The sequence below is a fragment of the Apus apus genome, chromosome 2, assembly GCF_020740795.1.
Source record: "Apus apus isolate bApuApu2 chromosome 2, bApuApu2.pri.cur, whole genome shotgun sequence".
NCBI classification, from domain to species: domain Eukaryota; kingdom Metazoa; phylum Chordata; class Aves; order Apodiformes; family Apodidae; genus Apus; species Apus apus.
In genome coordinates this window covers 72,794,698-72,813,266 of record NC_067283.1, presented here as the reverse complement: position 1 = coordinate 72,813,266, position 18,569 = coordinate 72,794,698, and the positions used below count along the sequence as shown (strand labels likewise).

The 18,569-nt window shown below is 39.6% G+C and overlaps 1 protein-coding gene across 4 annotated transcripts in view; it reads left to right on the top strand.

Moving 5' to 3' along the window:
• The window catches only part of CDH20 (cadherin 20), a 120,320-nt gene that overhangs the window by 63,980 nt on the left and 37,771 nt on the right, over nucleotides 1–18,569 (top strand). The window contains exon 1 of one of the 4 annotated variants that reach the window (XM_051611845.1): nucleotides 3,814–3,928. The exons of 2 other annotated variants lie outside the window; for them this stretch is intronic. The gene's annotated coding sequence lies outside the window, so the exon portion shown is untranslated. Of the gene's footprint in view, nucleotides 1–3,813; nucleotides 3,929–18,113; nucleotides 18,177–18,569 lie in introns of those variants that run through there. One more of the 4 variants, XM_051611844.1, reaches the window with a different exon arrangement.

The window sequence follows — 18,569 nt, the reverse complement described above, 5'->3', positions numbered from 1 at the left end:
AAATTGAAAATGTGACTTTGCGTTTAACTTTTTTTCAATCTGTCTGTTTTTTCTCCAATGTTTTCACTTCTTTTAATTTGTTTTTGCTTTTTGTGTGTGATGTTAAAATGAATTCATCTGTATAAAAGACAAAAGCAAGATCTTAGTGCTTTGTTGTGGTGGGCTAACACTTGTCCTAAGTTCTACACCAAATATTCTACACATCAACATTGGCGTGACCTCACCTCAAGTACACCATGCAGTATTAGGCTCCACAACATAAGGGTATAAAACAGAGATGGTGAAAGGACTAGAGGGCATGACTTATGAGGAGCAGCTGAAGATACTAGATATAAGTTAGTTCAGCTTAGAGAAAAGACTGGAGGATGACTTCATGGCAGTCTACAACTTTCTCATGAGGGGAAGCAGAGAGGAAGGTGCTGATCTCCTCTCTGGTGTCCAGTGATAGGACACACGGGTGACCTTATTGATAGGTGTTGCATCCAGTCCCAGTAACCTGAAGTTAGATCCTCTGATCTTCATTAATGACTGTACCACAACTTTCTTCTTTGTTTTCTGCTATGGAGCAGGAATACGGGAGGTTGAGAGATAAAGCGAAAAAAAGTTGACAGCATTAAGTACTGCTGGAATTTTTTTCCAGTGGTAGTTTCTCACTGACTGTGAGGCTGGAAGAACTTGACAGAGGCAGAGTGGTAGTTGAGAAGATGTTTTGCAGTGAATTATGGCTTTTTAGAGCTTGACTGACAACAATATGTTGAAAGGCATTTGACATATTTTTGTTTGATAGCAGTAAACATGTTGGTCAAGAGAAGATCCTACTATTTCTCATTGGCATTCAACAGCCCCAAGAATTAAGGGTCCCTTTCAAATCTGATGGTTCACATTTCTGTCTGTCAGACGCTGTCAAAGAATTCATTTCCTCTGCATGGTTTCAAGTTTGTCTTTGCCTAGAGAAAGCACTTTGCACTCACTTTATCTCCTCTACAAAGGAAGATGACAGCTCTTTGGTATAGAAGATATGTGTCTGATGACTATATTATCTCTTAAAACAGCCTTTTCAGCCCCAGACTGCCAAATACAACAGAGACAGGGCAAAACTGTCCCCATTGCTATGTCTAGGGTTAAGAGTGCACTTTGAGATGCGTGGCCATAGACTAAGGCACTAGATGTACATGGTGGGGGATGAGGAGGGGGAAGGAGCTGTGTGTGTGGGAGAGGGGGGAATATCCAAAATACATTGTACACTTCTTTTCTGTTTTTCAAAATATGCCACGATTGTCCTTTTTACACAGTGCAGTCCACTCCACTTTTCTGGGCTTCCCAGTCCACTCCAGTATGATCAGAAATACTTCTTAGTCGTCTGCCTGTGACAATGGAGAATAGATGGACTGCACTTAACCTCCCAATGCATTTTTTATTCTTTGTCAGATCAGAAGGATTCGCCAAGTCCATGTAGCACAACATCAGCTCCCTTCTCAAATCAGTGTCCTGTCGCTGCTGCCTATAACATGACTTCACACAAGCTGTATCCAGTCTATTTCTATGCTGCATTGTCATCAGTTAAAATTGGTCTTGTTCCTCCATTTTCAAGCTGAAAAGAGAGAGGAACAGATAAGCCCCGGTTTAATTTGTTCTGGCAATTATTGGAAATCTCCCACAGAGAGAGGAGCCCTTGCCTATCGGTGCGGAATGACATACAGCCATCCGGGCCCAGACAAAAGGAGACTCTGCTTTTCTGCAAGTCTATTCAGGCATGTATAGACATATTGGATGAGGTACCAGCCCATTCGCATCTTAATGGGGAAAAAAAAGAGATGAGAACCTAAAAAAAAAAAAAAAAAAAAAAAGAACTATGAAGAGAGAACTGGCATTGAAGGCTTGGAAACAAACTGTGCAGTGGTGAAGAAAGGGGGAAGGAACTCTTTTGACTATCTAGTCCAGTAGATAACTACACTGCTCCTGTATGTGTTTTAGAAGTATCAGAATAATTCTGTTATTACAGATAAAGGTTACCATAAGATTGTTTTGGAAATGTGAAGATAAGTGCAGTTTGGAACTGGGGTACAAGCTAAGCTTCTTTTTTTTCCCCCCCTCTTTCTTTCCATCTCTTCTTCTCCCTCTATTTCTGCAAATCAGGGTTCAACATTAATTCAACCCAAATTAAACTGTTAGGATAAAACACCTCTGAGAAGCATTTTGAAATATAATTTCCTGCAAAATGAGTGTGTAAGTTTATTAAAAAAACCAAAGTGCTAGTCAAAAGGTGAAAGAAATATATTGCATGATTATGGAGGAAGAAAGAGGTTATTTAAGAAATAGCTGAAATGGCAGTTCTTTTAAAATTATCATGTGGATGCTTTTAAAATGCAGTGACAATGGCAGCTATTTTTTAAGGCTTTTTCCTTATATTCTCCTCCTGAGCCATGGGAAAACGTGTTTGTGGTGCAAATCACTTTAAATTCCAGGTAGATTTTTTTTCCCCTGCCTCTGGATTAATTTTCTCAATTTATCCCTGTAACAATACTTCATAATAACTCTTATAGCCACCTAACTTGTCTACATTAAAAACAGCTGACAGGAATAAATGTCAAAGTTTGGTCATTGACATCCCAGAAATTATTTCTCATTACATTAATAATATGCTATAGTGGAAGAGTTGTAATATAAACTTAGGGAAAAAGAGACTTGCCCCCTCCCCTCCAAGCCTTTTTTTTAAAGAAACTGTCAGGACTGATCCAAAGCTCATTGCATTGATTGAAAATGCTTTTGCTAGCTCTGCTGGATTTGGAGCTGGTGCATTGTTTATAGGGATTATAACCTCTGCTGTTGTTGTTGTCTGCAACAAAAATTTAATAATTTACAAAGCTAACAAAAATTAGCTTTCTTTTTGTTAACCGTGGTTTCTCTGTGGGATTGTCAGAAAAAATAGGTTTTCTGACTGACCAATGCTCTACTTAGACAAGTTAAAACTAAAGTTTAAAAATAAAAAATGTGCTACCAGATAGTTAGAAAGTATGTGTATAATTCCAGGGAAATTAGTTCTGACTACAATCAGTGGCCATTGTGTTTCAGTATTAATAGCCTGGGGAAAACATAAAAAAAACCAGTTCCTAACTGTTGGTAATGACAGATTTCTCAGGGATTATTACTTAATTAACAATAATTTGAAAGGGTGGTTCAGTTGAGATGAAGCATTCATTTACATGACATATCTAAACAATACCAGATCAAAATAACATGTAGCCTGCTAACATTTCTCTTGGACCTTTGGTTTGATTTGTGCACATCTGCCTGCCTGCCTAAATAAAAAAAATATTTTTGCATCCGACCTGCTTTTTTGTGGGTCCATATAATTGGTAACTGGTTCCCCCCCTGGATATCTGCACATTGTTTTCTCATTATACAGTGTCTTCTGGGTCTATGCAGACAATGGTATTAATTATAAATGCTAATTGATGAGGAAAGTACCTCCCACACCCACTCTTTCCACCCCCTCCACAGAGAATGGGGCAACTGTTTCCCCAACACATGCATTATTCATTCCCAGCCACCTCAACATGAAATGTTTTCTATTGTTCCCACCACCCACCCATGTAACTTATGTTCTCCCAACATCTTTTCTAGTGAATGGTGTCTGTACACCCCACCTGGACGCATTCACATATTGGCACATCAGTTGACAAAGAGTCTTCCATCATCAGACTAAGAGTGTTCTGACCAGTTTGAGATTTTTTTTTTTTTTTCACTGAAAATTGTCACATGCCATAATACAAATAAATTTTTTTCTTTAGAGCAGGTTATATTAAAAAGAGGACAGAGCTGTCTAACCGCCTGTTGCACATACTGCCCCAGAAGCACACAAGAGAAAGGCAGGCTATAAACTGAGCTGCTGTAGCACATGACAGGAGAAGTGCAAACACAGTGAAAGGTATGTTGCAATGCTACCTTTTTTATTTTTTTTTTTTTTCCTCAGGGGCATAAACTATATTTCCTCTTTTGCTTCTTGCTGAATACAGTGGGTTGCTCCAAAACAGGAAATATTTAGAAAGCACTGCATTTTTGTGTTGGCAAGAAACAAGTGAATATGATGTGTTCTCTAAGATGTGGACAAGCTGTCTGAAACTGTTCTTCAAAAAGATTAGGTAGCTGTCAGTTGCAGTCATTGGTATCCACATAAAAGGATCAGGACTAATTCCCTTACTTGTTCCTCAAAATCTGCTAAAGGAGGCTGTAACTTCAAACTCATGCATTGCTTAAGAGGGACATTGACATGGATGTGTTATTGTTAAACAGGTTGTAATACTCTTCTAATTGAAAAGTTGATTTGTGAAGTAGGCATTAGGCAAATACATTTCTATTTGTGCTTTCAGAAAACTCCTGTTCAAAGAGCTAATCTGTGCATTTGACTGTCTAGTTGGAAGCTTATGGAAGTAGGTTAGAGTGGCACTTATGCAGAGCCCAGATTCTACAATGGATCAAGATTGATTACAGTGACAGAGAATTTCACTTTCATTTTAGAAAAAATTTGAAAAATCCTTCAGTTCACGCAACATCAAAGGTGTCCTTCTAAATAAATATCCATGTGGTGCTCTATCTTAGGGTGTATCTTATTATGTGCAATATAATCAGATTGATATAGTATTGCATCAGAAACAGCACATGTTGTTTTGAAGTGTGCCTTATGGGAAAACAAAATGGGCGATATATGACATTATATGTGTTTCTTTGAAGAGAAAGACGAGTTACAGTGAATGAAGCTCATGCTAATTAATAAAGTTAGACAGACACTACAGCTTTTCTTGAAATACTGAATGAATGTTAAACCAGGAATCAAAAGTTTTATTGTCCTCGACATACTGCTTTCCAATTCACTGTCCACATTTTTCTACTTTATTTAGTTTTTCTTCATGGCGAAAGGAACTACTGCTCCAGAGTCCACCTTCTGAAATTAGTGGAGCTGGGTCTTTATCATTAAAGAAAAAACTCCCACATTTTTTAACAAACCTGCCGAGACAGGTGAATGTCTGTTAAAACCCTTCACAAATGGAGCAATCTGGCACCTGGAAATACTAATTTTTCTCCTCGCACCCTTGACACGGCATGAGAAGCAGTGATTAGTTTGCTGCTGCTCCATCAAGACCAACCCTCCAGATTCCAAGTCAACTATTTTCCACACATGCTGGGGAGGCACTATCACAGGGGAGGCTGTGAGACCCACCTAGACCAGAGTGGGTAGGGCCCCCCAGCCTTGGGGCTTTCCTCTGCCCAAATTCTAGGTGTACAAACTCCTCAGGGTGCCCAGCTTTCGCTCAGGGCAGTCACAAGAGGGTCTTTCATCTCCCTTTCAAAATGTCTGGAGAAGGGTGTAACCCAGGCAACCCATGCCCATTTGTGGGCACTTCTTGGAGCTGGGTTCCCAGGTACCATCTCTGCCAGCTGGAGTAGGTGGGACATGTAGGTGGGCAGAGTGGGTGTAGAGGAAAAGCAGCAGGACAAGAGGAACACCTTGTTACAGCCTTGGCTGACAGTGCTTGAGGTTGCCCCTGTGCAGAGCCAGGACAGCCCAGCCCTCTGTGTCTCTGTGTCACTCCAGCAGCCTGCAATGCTTTCACTATGTGAGTTTTACAATATACCACTTCCATATTTTAAACCTTCTGAAAATGCAATTATTTAACTAAAATTTATTAGCAACTGACTTTAATAATTCTGTTAATTTCTTCATTGCCTCTCAAACTGTGGACTTAAAGGTGGCTGATGCCCACCCCAGAGCTGAGTGCTTATGGATGTGAGCTGCATGTGTGTTGGTTTTGCCTTTCCTGGTATTATTAAATTATGCATATTCATGAGTATGTCATATCTTTCAGGGAAAATGGACACTGTGCTTTCCATATGTCATGTGATATTACATTATATTATACCTACTTTGTAGTATATTATATTACATTACAATATACTGTTTTATTTGACATGAGTGAAATATTAAGAAACTCAGTCCCCTTATATTATGCAAGTGGAGATCATTCTGATATTAAAAAGCAGAAAATCTCATTTAAGCTTTATTTTGCTTATTAACATGTGTTTGGCAGGAAAAGTATTTCTTGAAGGAAAAATATTCTAATGGCTGGAGAAGAGGTGATAGGTTTTTGACAGGTAATACTATGAATTTATATTGCACTTCGATCCCAAGAAATGTCACAGTAATATAAATAGTATCTGAATAAAATTTTAGTTTCTTCAGACATATTTTGTGCGTGCAGTTATTCATTGTTGCTAATGAGACAATTAATAGGCTAATGGGCACAAATGATATAATATAGGCATTTAACTTTGCTACCTGAATGCCAAGGCTATATTTCTACCTCCAAAGTATAGAGGTAGGTGTTGTAGTTCTTTTATGTGTCTTTTATGTGTCTTTGCAGAACAGCAGGTCATATGTTCATGTTCTGTTCACCTGAATATTCTTATTGAAGTCAACTGGAAGATGCAAATAAGCTAAGCAAGTAAGATTTGCCTTGTGCAAAATCTACACAAATCTAGGTGCTAGGCCAGAAGCTTTTTTGGGAAAATTTGGTCTTATGCACATCAAAACACTTTGCTTCACATTGAAAAGTAGCAAATCCAAGATGAAATGCAATAATGCAGAGCATCACTGTAAGACTGCGTCGGCCAAAAATGAGAGAATCGATGCCAGCTTTAAATAGATTTAGATAAACAGAAAAGTGAGTTTATAGGACATGAAAAAGAACATTTCTACTCTTACAGTAAGTGTCGATCAATTTTTTAAAGGCAGAAATAGCTAGGGCCTCTTTTATATCTTAACTGACTAATGCAAAGAGGAGTGTCTTACTGTGCCCAGTGATGATGTACAGCAAGTCATGATGGAGTCACCAGGGTTCAAGCATTGTTTCATTGAAAATATGTTGTACTTAATAGGAAGGGTCAGATAATTATTTTTTGCTTGGCTACATGGACTGTGAACCTATACTCTGAGACAGGAATCAATGACAGGAGTGGGTAGGTAGTCCCTTCTTATATAGGGATTTGAAAGGTAATGGGGAATAATGGTCTTTTTCAAAGCTGCAGGGAGTTTGGCCTAGTTAGCACTTTTGTATGCTAACTTAGACTTTAATAAAGTATCAATTAGTGCATGCAGAAACAGAAGCCCTTTTTGAGTCAATAGAACATCATTTGATGATCATTTTATGAAGTAAGGTGACAGTTCAGTGTGGTTAGGGAGATTACAGAGTAGTTTCCAACACAAAAGTCCTTATGCTCCAAGATGAAGAGTACAGCCTTGTGCTTGAAGAGATAAGCTAAAAGAATGCCATTTAAGCTTACAGGGCACTGGATCTGATTTACCTGTCATGAAACTATTGATGGTTTAGAAGTGGAGGCCCGTGGGGGCAATCAGAGTGCAGCTGGAGTCAATGCTTTATTCCCAGTTAGCCTCACAGTACAGAAATTGTAGCCAAGCCCCTACTGATTATCTCTTTCCTGAAAAGACAATTTCTTATGATAATCAAGAAAAGCACGAGGCTTTTTCTTCCTGTTTTTTCCTAATTATAATGAGAAGCACTGATCACTTTAGGGTTCATTTGTTATGTTCACACAAGCTTAAAAATATTATCCATGCCTGATGAGGCTTCTCTCTACCCCTTAGTAAAACTGACTGGTTTATTTGAGTACTTGCACAGTAGAGGCAATTCACAGCACTTGTGGATTCAGCCAAAAAGAGAAGGAGAGGAAGAGGAAAAAAGGCCCAAAGAAATTATAGAGGAAGACAAAACATAATGGGCACTCAAATATTTTGTTTTACATTTTAAGACATTATTTTGTATTCATTTCAAGGTTATAGAAATGTAGGACTTCTCTAAATTCCTTCTGTATTTGCTTCTGATACAAGATCAGAGGTCACCTAAACAGCTTCCAATATACCACCTTCATACCTTTTTTAAGGCTGAAAAAAAGATTTCATAGTTTCTATCAGTCATCTCTTCCAATGCTTCATCCACCTTGTCCTTAGACGTTCAATTTGCTTGTAACCTAAAACCCTCTTGCTTCAAGTAAGATTTATTGCAACTTCACCTGTCCCTGCAAACTAAGAAGAAAAGTAGAACACCTTTCTTCCTATTATACCTGTTTGTATGTGTTATCCTTTTTTAAAGTCTGCTTTTATGCCCTCCCCCAAATCTTGTTTTTCCAGATTCAGCAAACACAATTTTTTAACCTTTTCAGAAGTCCTGTTTTTCCAGACCTCTTCTCAAATTTCTTGCTGTCTTCCTGGCAGCACTTTGGGAGTCTGTTTATATCTTCTTTAAGCTGTGATGCACTGCCTTTCTGTGCTGAGGATGCCAGTAGAAGTGCTTCACATACGTGACATGAGCAACTTGTCCAACACTCTGTTTATGCAGCACAGAGTGGCATTTTCCTCCTTTGCAACAAGCCACATGTCAAAGTTTTGGCTCCTATTCAGTTTGTGGTCAGCTCCTTTCCTACAGTGCTGATTCCTAGGCTGTTACTCACTTTTCCGTGCCTGGACATTTGATTTTGCCATGCTTTCCACTTGCCTTTATTGAATTATCTGGTATTGATTTCCTATCGTTTCTCCAATTTCTGAAGGTCAATTTGAATTCTACTCCCATCTTCCCATGTGCTTACAAGATCTCCCAGCCTGATATCATCCTCACATTTTTGTAACTGTACGGCATCATCCAAACTGTTAGGGTAAACATTAAATAGGACGGGTCATGAAGCAAAATCCTGCAGGACCACTTGATCTGGAATCCGAGTCTGACAATGAGCTACTGACAGAGGTTCTTTAAGTTGTTTTCCAGTCTGTCTTTCATTTCACCAGGGCCATATTGCCCTGTGTTGCCTTTGACAATGAGTTACAGAGGTCAAGATATATTGCATTTATCTCATGTCACATTTGTCAGGGCAGTTATCTTACCAAGGAGAGGAAAATCAGGCTATTTTGTTAGCTTGTTCTTCACAAATACATGTTGGCTGTTCCTTAGCATCTCATTATCCCCTAGATGCTGAAAAATTGTTTATTTGTTCCAGTAACTTTCCACATATTGGAGTTGGAATGAAGGCTCTATAATTCACTGTTTCCTCTTTCCCACTGCCCTTTCCCCCTTTAAATATGGGTATCATGATTTTCCTCAGCCAGGCCTCAAGGAACTCACTCATCTTCCATAAGCTCATTAAGATAATAACAAATGTTTTGGCTATTGCTTTAGCTGGTTTCTGAAGTAGCTGAAGGTAAATTCTGTGTGAACTGATTAATCTGGCAAGACATGTCAAAAATGTAGGTTATGCAGCTTGAGAGAAGACAGAACATAGTATCTAAATATCCCATCCAGTGCCACTGGACACTAGGTCAGGTTTTTGGTTGAGATCAAGCTAAGCTGATGCAGTAAAAATGAGTCTATTTCTTCATGTTTCCCCCAAATTTAAAAAGGGAAGATGTATTAAAATCTGGAAGAATTTGAAAGTGATATTTATACTGCTGTAGGGTTTTTTAAGAAACTAATTTTTTTTCAGTCAAAAGGAAGAAATCTAAACTCATACTTCAGTGCATAAACCAAAAGGAATTCTTCTCACCATTTCCAGCACCTCACAACAGTAGAGTCTTATTTTTTATTAACTAAGTATCAAGCAGTATCACATTATTGACCTCAACATTGAGCACTGGTATTTATTCCCATTATTCTTTATTTTCCACTTCTCCTTCCCCTCACTGAAACTTCAAAAATCTCAAGATTAGAGCAGAGATCTTGTTTGGCAGGACAATCCTGACATCTTGCAAAGATACAGTGCAAAACCTGCCAATAAAAATGTAGATCCACAAGTAAGAAAGATTTAGCAGGTACATAGGAAAAATCCTTTTGCTGTAATGCACACACAGATCAGCTAACAACAAAGCTGCAGTCTCCCTAAAAAAGTTCTGTGAAGTGTTTTAATTATCTTTTCTTTAAGGCCTGCTGCATTTTCTGAATTTCCTTGCTCTCTTTTGATTGCATATTTGCAATTTGGTGCCTGAATTATTGAGATTTAAAATCTTCAAACTACTTGAGGGATTACCTTAAGTGACTACCAACAAGGGAAGAAATAGGTCTTGCTGTCAGTAGGGTCTTCCTGTGTTTATGAACTGTAGTCAGGGTCATTAATTCTTTGTACACTGTCTGATGTCTCCCTGTGTAAAGAGAAGGTATGCTTAGATATTAAAGAGGCCCCAAATGACCTGGTGACCACCAGTGAAGAACAGTGAATGGAAGCCATACCCTACTCTCAAGTCGTTACTCAGAGTTTGCACCGGTGTGCACCACTGGATCACTAAAGAAGGTTTTCAGCAGTGGAGTGGTCCTTGGGATTTATGTATGAATAACTTTTTCCTGTAAGACTATTAACAAACAAGTGAAGAGGAGCAGAACTGCAAAGCCTGGTTTATTATGTTTATGTCTTTCCTCCTTAACTCTTCCTTCATGCACACAGTAATTCAAGCTTCTTCCAGCTCCCTTCACATACCAGCTAAAACACCTTAGTTACTACTCTGGAACTGCATGCAAGATGATCACTTGGCCAAAAAGGTTGTATCACGGCCCACCCTTTCCTAGGTGGGGACATTAATCTGGTCTCTCTTCTCTCCTGTACCTAATTCCCAGAGAACAGATAGAAATACAGTAATCCTTGGAATCTCTGTCTTTAATAATACATAAAGGAATATCAGTGCAGTTATAGCACTGCATAAACTCAATTCCTTGGGAAATCAGACTCAAAACAACTGTGAAAGATCCTCCTATATGAAGAGGGAGAGCAACCAGATGGCTCACAGCAGATAATGGAATAGCAGGAATTTTGGCCAAGAATACTCAGCTCTTACAAAAGCTGCTATTACATCACCATTACATATTGAATAGTAAGACAGATGGAGCACTGGGGTTTGGAGTCTCTTCTGGAAAAGTCACCTGTAACAAATTGCCAAGCCAAGAGTTTGTGAGCAAGATTAAGCTTAAGAAATCTTTTATATTCTAGTAAATCCATTAAGTAATCCAGGCAGAGGAGCTGCTTCATCTAGAAAGGGAAGGGAGCTGGGAAAGCTGGGAACATGTGCCAGCAGTGGATTATGGAAAAAGACAGAAAACAAATAATGGAGTCTTCTTCATGAGGGGTATTGTTAGTGAATGTCACATTTATAAAGGACAAATAGATAATACTCTCCCCATGGAGACTGCAACAATTGAGTTTTAAGACCAAAATATGGTCTAGAGGCTAGCATGCAAAGCATCTGAGGTTGTTTTTCAGGCTTTACAAACCTTATTCTTGCTGTATTAGAACAGTTCTGGGACAAATGACATCAGCACATCTTTATTCCTTCTTACTTTATCCTTTCAACTTGAAAGTGTCCTGCAAAGGCTGGGCATTCCTAATCTGAATTTCCAGAAACACTTTGAAGCTAGATGATAAAAACAAGGTAGACTCTACCATCTCAGATGGAGAAAGAAGTTGTAAGACTTCTGTTTCTTTTGCTGGCTTGATTTAATAGATAGCAGCTTGAAGTTGGCTTGAAAATGTTCATCCTATTGGTTAGTAGCATGTCTTCATGCTCAGACAAGGCAGTCAGTGAGTTCAAGACAAGATACAGGTGCCAGTGCTGAATCAATGTCAGACTCAAGAAATATAAATTAGTGATTCTGTAGATTAAAGATAACCCTTCTCTATGAATACAGATACCATTTTTAACAACAACAACAAACACTATGTGCCAGTGGGTGCATAAAATTATTATGAGAGATAGCCAAGTGACTTCTGGTTGGAAAAAGAAATTACCCACTCACTTACTTGTCTTCAAAAGCTTGTTGTTGGAAGTGGGTTGTTTTTGGTTCCATTTCTTATATGTCAAAATGCTGTATGAAATGCCCGGTTAACCAGGAAGGCAGTCATAATGAAACGAGAAAGTTGTCTTCACCACTGACAGCATATAGGCCTTTACCTCTCATTCTTTTTCATATAATATTACCTCTGCCTGCTCCAGGCAGACAACAGCTTCTCATTTCTGTCTTCAGATAAGAGATGAGACTTTTTCCATTTTTGGCACTTAGAAGGTATCAGAGAGCTTTATCATCTATCCAGAAGCATTTGGGTAAGAAAGAGTCCAGTTTTCACTGCTTCGTGGAAATACTCCATATTCTGGGGATTAGCTTATCCAAAATGCAATATTTAGTAGCTAAAGAACATTATTTGCTAGTGTAGCTGCCCTGCAGCACAGACAGGCATTTGCTCTGTACCTGGAAGAGGGGAGGGAGGTGGAGGGAAAGAAGCAAATGAGAAATAAAGGGAAGACATTAGTGCATTTTTCTCAAAGAGGACTGTAACAGATGTGAGTAGGTCCTGTTCAGTGCTTAAATAGTGTGCTGCCTAGGGCAGCAGGCTGCATCCCTGAGTTTTATCCCTGCTGGCCTCTCTCCTTGTGGAGTTTAGATGCTCACAGCAGTATTCACCATCTCATGTTCTCAATGACTTCACTGAAACCCTGGCTCTGACAGGCACCGGTGCTTCAACCTGCACCTGACCCATCCTTCTCCAGCACAGGAAATATCAGCCTTACTACCCAGCCCTCACAATTCACTGCAGGAGACTTCAAATTTTGCCTATATTATGGCTTAGGATCCTTAAAAAGGGTCTGAGCAAAGGCTCCTGATGCAGCTGCAAAGCATGCAAGGTCACACTGGAGGATAGAGGAGGGACTTTGTGGATTTTTTGTTTAAGTGTGTGCTTGAGAGGGTTATCACAGTTGACATGAATATCAAGTCACAATTTAGAGTCACTTGTACAAGGTCCTTCTTGACAACAGGGCAAAAACAGTCAGAAGACTGTGAGAAATAAAAGGAATTTTTCTAAATACTGTATCTTCATTACTACGATTTTCATATATATTACATGTTTTGAGCAGCCTTGCTTGAAGAGGAGCTGTTTTCTCTGGCATTTATATGGATTTTCCAGTGTATTTGCACTGCTTTATTTAGTCCCTGTTAGTTAGACTGGCATGGAGCTTCTGAAACCCTTTTGCACTTCTGTCCTGCTCTTTGACAGTAGTATTTACAGTACCTCACACTGAGTAAAAGCTGGGGATCAGATCCTCCCATGATGTAGCTTATCAGCTTCATTTTATTTGGAAATGTTTACTGTGTGTGTGTGTTTCATCTTTTTGATCTTCTCATGCGTCTGTAATGATAGGGCTGGGATTGATACGATGGGACTTCCTCTGTCGTTCTGTGGGATTTTTTGCTCCGCAGGCACTCTGTAACTTCAGCTCTTGAGTAAAGTGAGTTCACTGATGTGTCCCATGAGACACTGCTGACTGGTCCGTGGATGTAATTTCATGACAATTGATTGTATTCTGAGTTGATGTTTATGCACCATATGGTATGTTGTCAAGTTTCATTGTATTTATGAAGGTCTCAATAAAATGAAGTAAAAATAAAAATACATATTCAGGCCCAGTCTGTTTTCAAGAACAGCAACAAATGCCTCTAGATTTTTCCTTTTAATTTAAACTTGCCCAGTAAGTTTAACAATAGGTCATAATAACAGCAGGTCTGGCCTGAACCAAAGGTAAAACACATGAAGTTCTGGAAGCAGTACAAAAACATTTAGGATCATAATCAGACAGCCTGCTTAGAGGTACCTAACTTAGGTATTGCAAGCACTGGGATTTCTAAAATGAGACAAAATTGCATAAATTGCTTAAGAGATTTTAGATCCAGGCTCGGTGGAGCCTGCACCTGCAGAGGCTGGTGTTAGACACCTACTGTGGGTGGCCTGCCCCGTGCAGAGCACAGCCTATACTTTACTACAAGACTGATGTTCCTGTGGAGTTTTTGCAAAGGCATTTTATGACAAAGCTGTGAGCAACTAAGGCTACAGAAAACCTAAGACATAATCTGTGAAAACATAAAAGAATAATCCATTTAAGTGGGGTTAAAAAAAAACAAAAAAAAACCAAAAAAAACCACGCAATACTCACAGACCAACCTTGGGTTTAAATTATCGCAAAAAGTTCTGGGAACAAGGTAAACAGCTCACTTGGAGAATTTTTTCACTCAAATTTAATTTCTTCCTACTATGTTCATTACTGAGCTGTTTGGTTTCTTTTGGCAAGATAGTGGGGGAAAACTCTTTAAGTGTGTCATTAAACACAGAAATCATTTTCCATTAATGTACTACTAGTAGAGTGTATAGAATCATAGAATCATAGAATCGTTCAGGCTGGAAAAGACCCTTGGGATCACTGAGTCCAACCATCATCTGTACTCTACAAAGTTCTCCCCTAAACCCTATCCACCAACACCACATTCAAATGACCCTTCAACACATCCAGGGATGGCGACTCAACCACCTCCCTGGGCAGCCTATTCCAGTGTCTAACCACTCTTTCTGTGAACAAAAATTTCTTAATGTCCAGTCTAAACCTACCCTGTTGCAGCTTGAAGCCACTGCCTCTTGTTCTATCACTAATTACCTGTGAGAAGAGACCAGCACCAACCTGGTATGTGATCCTAAGAAACATTTATATTAATATATTACAAATACAACATGTATTTGTTTCTTTGTGTACAGAGAAAGTGGAGGAGGGAATTTAAAAGTGATTGCCTGTCTTGCCCCCTTCCACAGTGTAATGTGTGTCCTGCAAATTAATTGATTCTGCTCAGGCTATATGTCTGCATGGGATCCACTAAGGTCTGCAGTATTTTCCATGAATGCTGGGTCCGTACAGCAAAAATCATTTGGAAGGACCAAGCATAAAAGATGTAAGGATGTAATTACTTTTATGAATGCAAATAGTCGACTGACTTTCTGGGACACTACTTGCTCAACATGACAAATACACTGAGCATGTGTATAAACCTTTTCAAGTCTGGGCTTTTAGACTATAAAATCCTGGGTGTTTATATAAATACATATTGAGCACAATGCATTTCAATCCCAGTGGAGCTCTCTGGATGCCCATGTGGTCATCCAAACTATTAATATTTTTTATCCTTTCTTTGGAAGTGCTATTCTCTTCAGAATTGACAAGATAAATGGGTCACTTGCAAGAAATGCTAGGAGTGGTTCTGGCAGATATTTCTTTTTCCTTCTCATCTTTGCCCACAATTATATATTCAATTAAGAATAGTTTAATTGTAGTACAAATATGTGTTGGGAAGGGTGTTTAAAATTGGAGCATGAAGAGTAGCTCACACATGGAATATGCCTACTTTAAGTCATAATATGAGCTAAAAGAGAAATTTGTGTTTTCAGTGGTGGGAAGTGCATTACTGTGACTCTTGTGTAGAACAATTAGGTAATTCCTTTGTACTGTGCATGGACCACCAGTTGCACAGAGTTCAATCAGATCTTCATGGGTCTTTATAAAGCCAAAAGCCATATATGTAACTGTTGAGTGACAGGAAAAAGGATTTTCAGAAATGTCAGCAAGGCAAGAACAGAGAAAGTAACCTGAACAACTGAGCTGGTAATCAAATATTCATCACAAAAGCAGGGGCAAGAAATGCATTCACTTTGGGTCAGAAATCTAAACTGCACAGATGCAGAGAAGCCTATTACAATGGGGGACTCATCTGTGGGTAACAAACTGGGTTTTGAAACATTTCAGTTGTTCTTGAAAAATAAAATACTCTGCAAAAATCCCACAGAAAGGAAAACAGTATTTCCCTCCCATTTCTGCCTTCAAATCCTTTGCACATCCCCATGCTAAACCATAAAATATATTTCTATAATGTAGTTCATATGACAAGCAGAGGCTTATCAATTCCATCTTTGCATTTGTCATTAAGAAACCATTTTGGAGAGCTACAAGAAGCAACTTGCATTAAAAGAACATAAAAGATTCAGTTCTGCGTCGCTCAGTGATGGCAACAAGTGCCTTCTTGTATGTCTGGTCCCTGTGATCGCCCTGCAAGGAACTACCCAGTCTTAGGCAGAACAGACTGGCTCAAAATCTGTGTCATCCATCTGCAGCAAATCCACAAAGGTCCACTTGAGGCTTAGAGATCCCACCAAGCTAATGTAGTCACAGCATATGGCATCCTAACAAACTGTCATGTCTACAGTCTAAGTGATCACATACTTATCCATCACACTCAGCTGGTGAAGAAGCCATCAGCATGAATCATATGAAAGGCTCAGTTGTCCATGACCTTAACTGTAGCTCAGCCCTCACTTGTGCTACCACGCAATTCAGACCCTAAATGTACATGAGCACCTTCTATACTGCTCAGAAATACCTTGCGTGACCAGTAGGACTTGCAGATCCAGAGACCAATAGTACATACCTGCAGGGGTTTGTGAAGCTGCAGGAAAGGAGCCCCAGAGAGATCAGCAGCACAACAAGCCAGAATTAAACAAAGATGATTTTCATTTTTTTAATACCAGCTGAGGACCTGAGGCAGAAAAAAAAAGAATATTTTGGCCTCAGAGATGGAGGAACAATTCCTTGTTAAACACTGTTATTAATAGTATTAATTTGCCTTTAGGCAAGAAGTAAACTGCGTTAAGTTTGAGCCTGCTTGCTCACAGTTTTCAAAAGGCATGAGACACCAGAAACCCTGGTATTAACACACACACACACACCAAAAAAAAAAAATTGTGCCACATCACCACTAGTGCTTTCTTCCATTCCTGCAAAATGATATTATTGTGTCACCATGGGCTGGCATTAATTGCAGAAATTACCGGTACTCAGGAATTACTGTACTTCTTTTGCAAGACTTTACATTACTTAAAAGCAAGTTTTCTGGTAGTTGCTATATTCCAAAATGAAATTGCATTTGGAATAGGAAATGCTCTTAGGGATGTTGCTCCTGGGGGCCACCGAGCTGCACACTATTTTCAAGAAAGGTTCCTCATGGAACTGCACCTTGATGCTAAGTGACATTCAAATGACAAAAACTATTATCACAGAGAGCCTGAAGCATGTATGTCCCTACTCTTGACCTTTATTTCACCGCTTCTACTTACTTTGCTTTCTGCTGATGAAATGCACATGTGCTGAAAAAGCATCCTGATGATCAGATTTCTTTTGCTATTGCCTCATTACAGGTATACTGGTAACTATGCAAGTCTATTTAACCATGTCTTCATGCTGCCTTGCCTGAGTGCTGTTGATCCTTTTTGCCTGAACTTAATTGCAGGAGACAGCTGGCACCATTAGTTTTAAATCTGTGGTTTGGGAGTTTATCTACAAAAACAATTCTCTTTGCCACTGTAATGGGTCCATCATGTTATATCACCTCTTTTGTCACATGGGCAAAAATGTAACTGACTTGTACAGTAGATGGATTTTCTTAAAGGAAAAACTCCAGGTGGGACCTTAGCAGTTGTCTGGCTCTGCTTTCCCTTCCTGTTGCTGGCTTCCCTCAGTTCATGTTGAGGGGTGGTGGGACACCCTTCCTTACGTTCACTCGCCAGCAAAACATGGGTTGTCAAAAATGTCCCCCTGAGAAAAAAATTGCTCTTGACAACATAGAATAATATAATAGTTTGGGTTGGAAATGACATTTAAAGATCATCTAGTCCACCCCCCCTGCAGTGAGCAGGGACATCTTCAACTAGAGCAGGTTGCTTAGAGCCCTGTCCAACCTGACCTGAACCACCTCTCTGGGCAACATGTTCCAGTGTTTAATTGCTGTAAAAAATTTCTTCCTTATATTCAGTCTAAATCTACCCTCTTGTAGTTTAAAGCCATTACCCCTTGTCCTATCGCAACAGGCTCTTCTAAAAAGTCTGTCCCCATCCTATTAGCCCCCTTTAAATACTGAAAGGCCACAGTAAGGTCTCCACAATAAGGGAACCTTCCCTTTCCCAGGCTGAACAACCCCAACTCAGCCTTTTGTCACAGGAGAGGTGCTCCAGCCCTCTGATCATCTTCGTGGCTCTCCTCTGGACTTGCTCCAACAGGTCCACATCCTTCCTGTGTTTGGGACCCCAGAAGTGGACACTCACCAGAGCAGAGTAGAGGCAATCACCTCCCTTGACCTGCTGGACACACTTCTTTTGATGCAGCCCAAGATATGTTTGGCTTTCTGGGCTGCAGGGCACATTACTGGCTCATGTCCAGAGCAACGTGGATATACCTTGTGGAGAGAGGACTTCAGTTTCCTTTTCCCAGGGTAAGTGTATATTGGCTAGTGGGATTTAAGGACTCATGGGACAGAGAGAGGCAAGCACTCCACACACAGCTCTCCTTTGGCTGTAGATATCCAGCGAGGTGAGCCTTGTCCCTGCCTCTCACAAACAGCTGCCAGCTTCTTCATGCAGTGACAGACACACAAAGATTACTGTGGTCCTTCTGGGCTTATGCTGCTTAGATAAATCCCCATTTCTTTGGCTTTGCAGACAATAAGCCCTGACATATTACATAGCCAATATCTAAACAACCAGCAGTTCTGTACATTGTTCTGCTTAGAAGGGATTTGCCATGTTCTGTGCTTGCGGTTTGTCCCTTCTTTGTTGTATCTATTGAGACTTAAGTTGTAAAATTTTCAGGGTAAAGGACCTGCTAC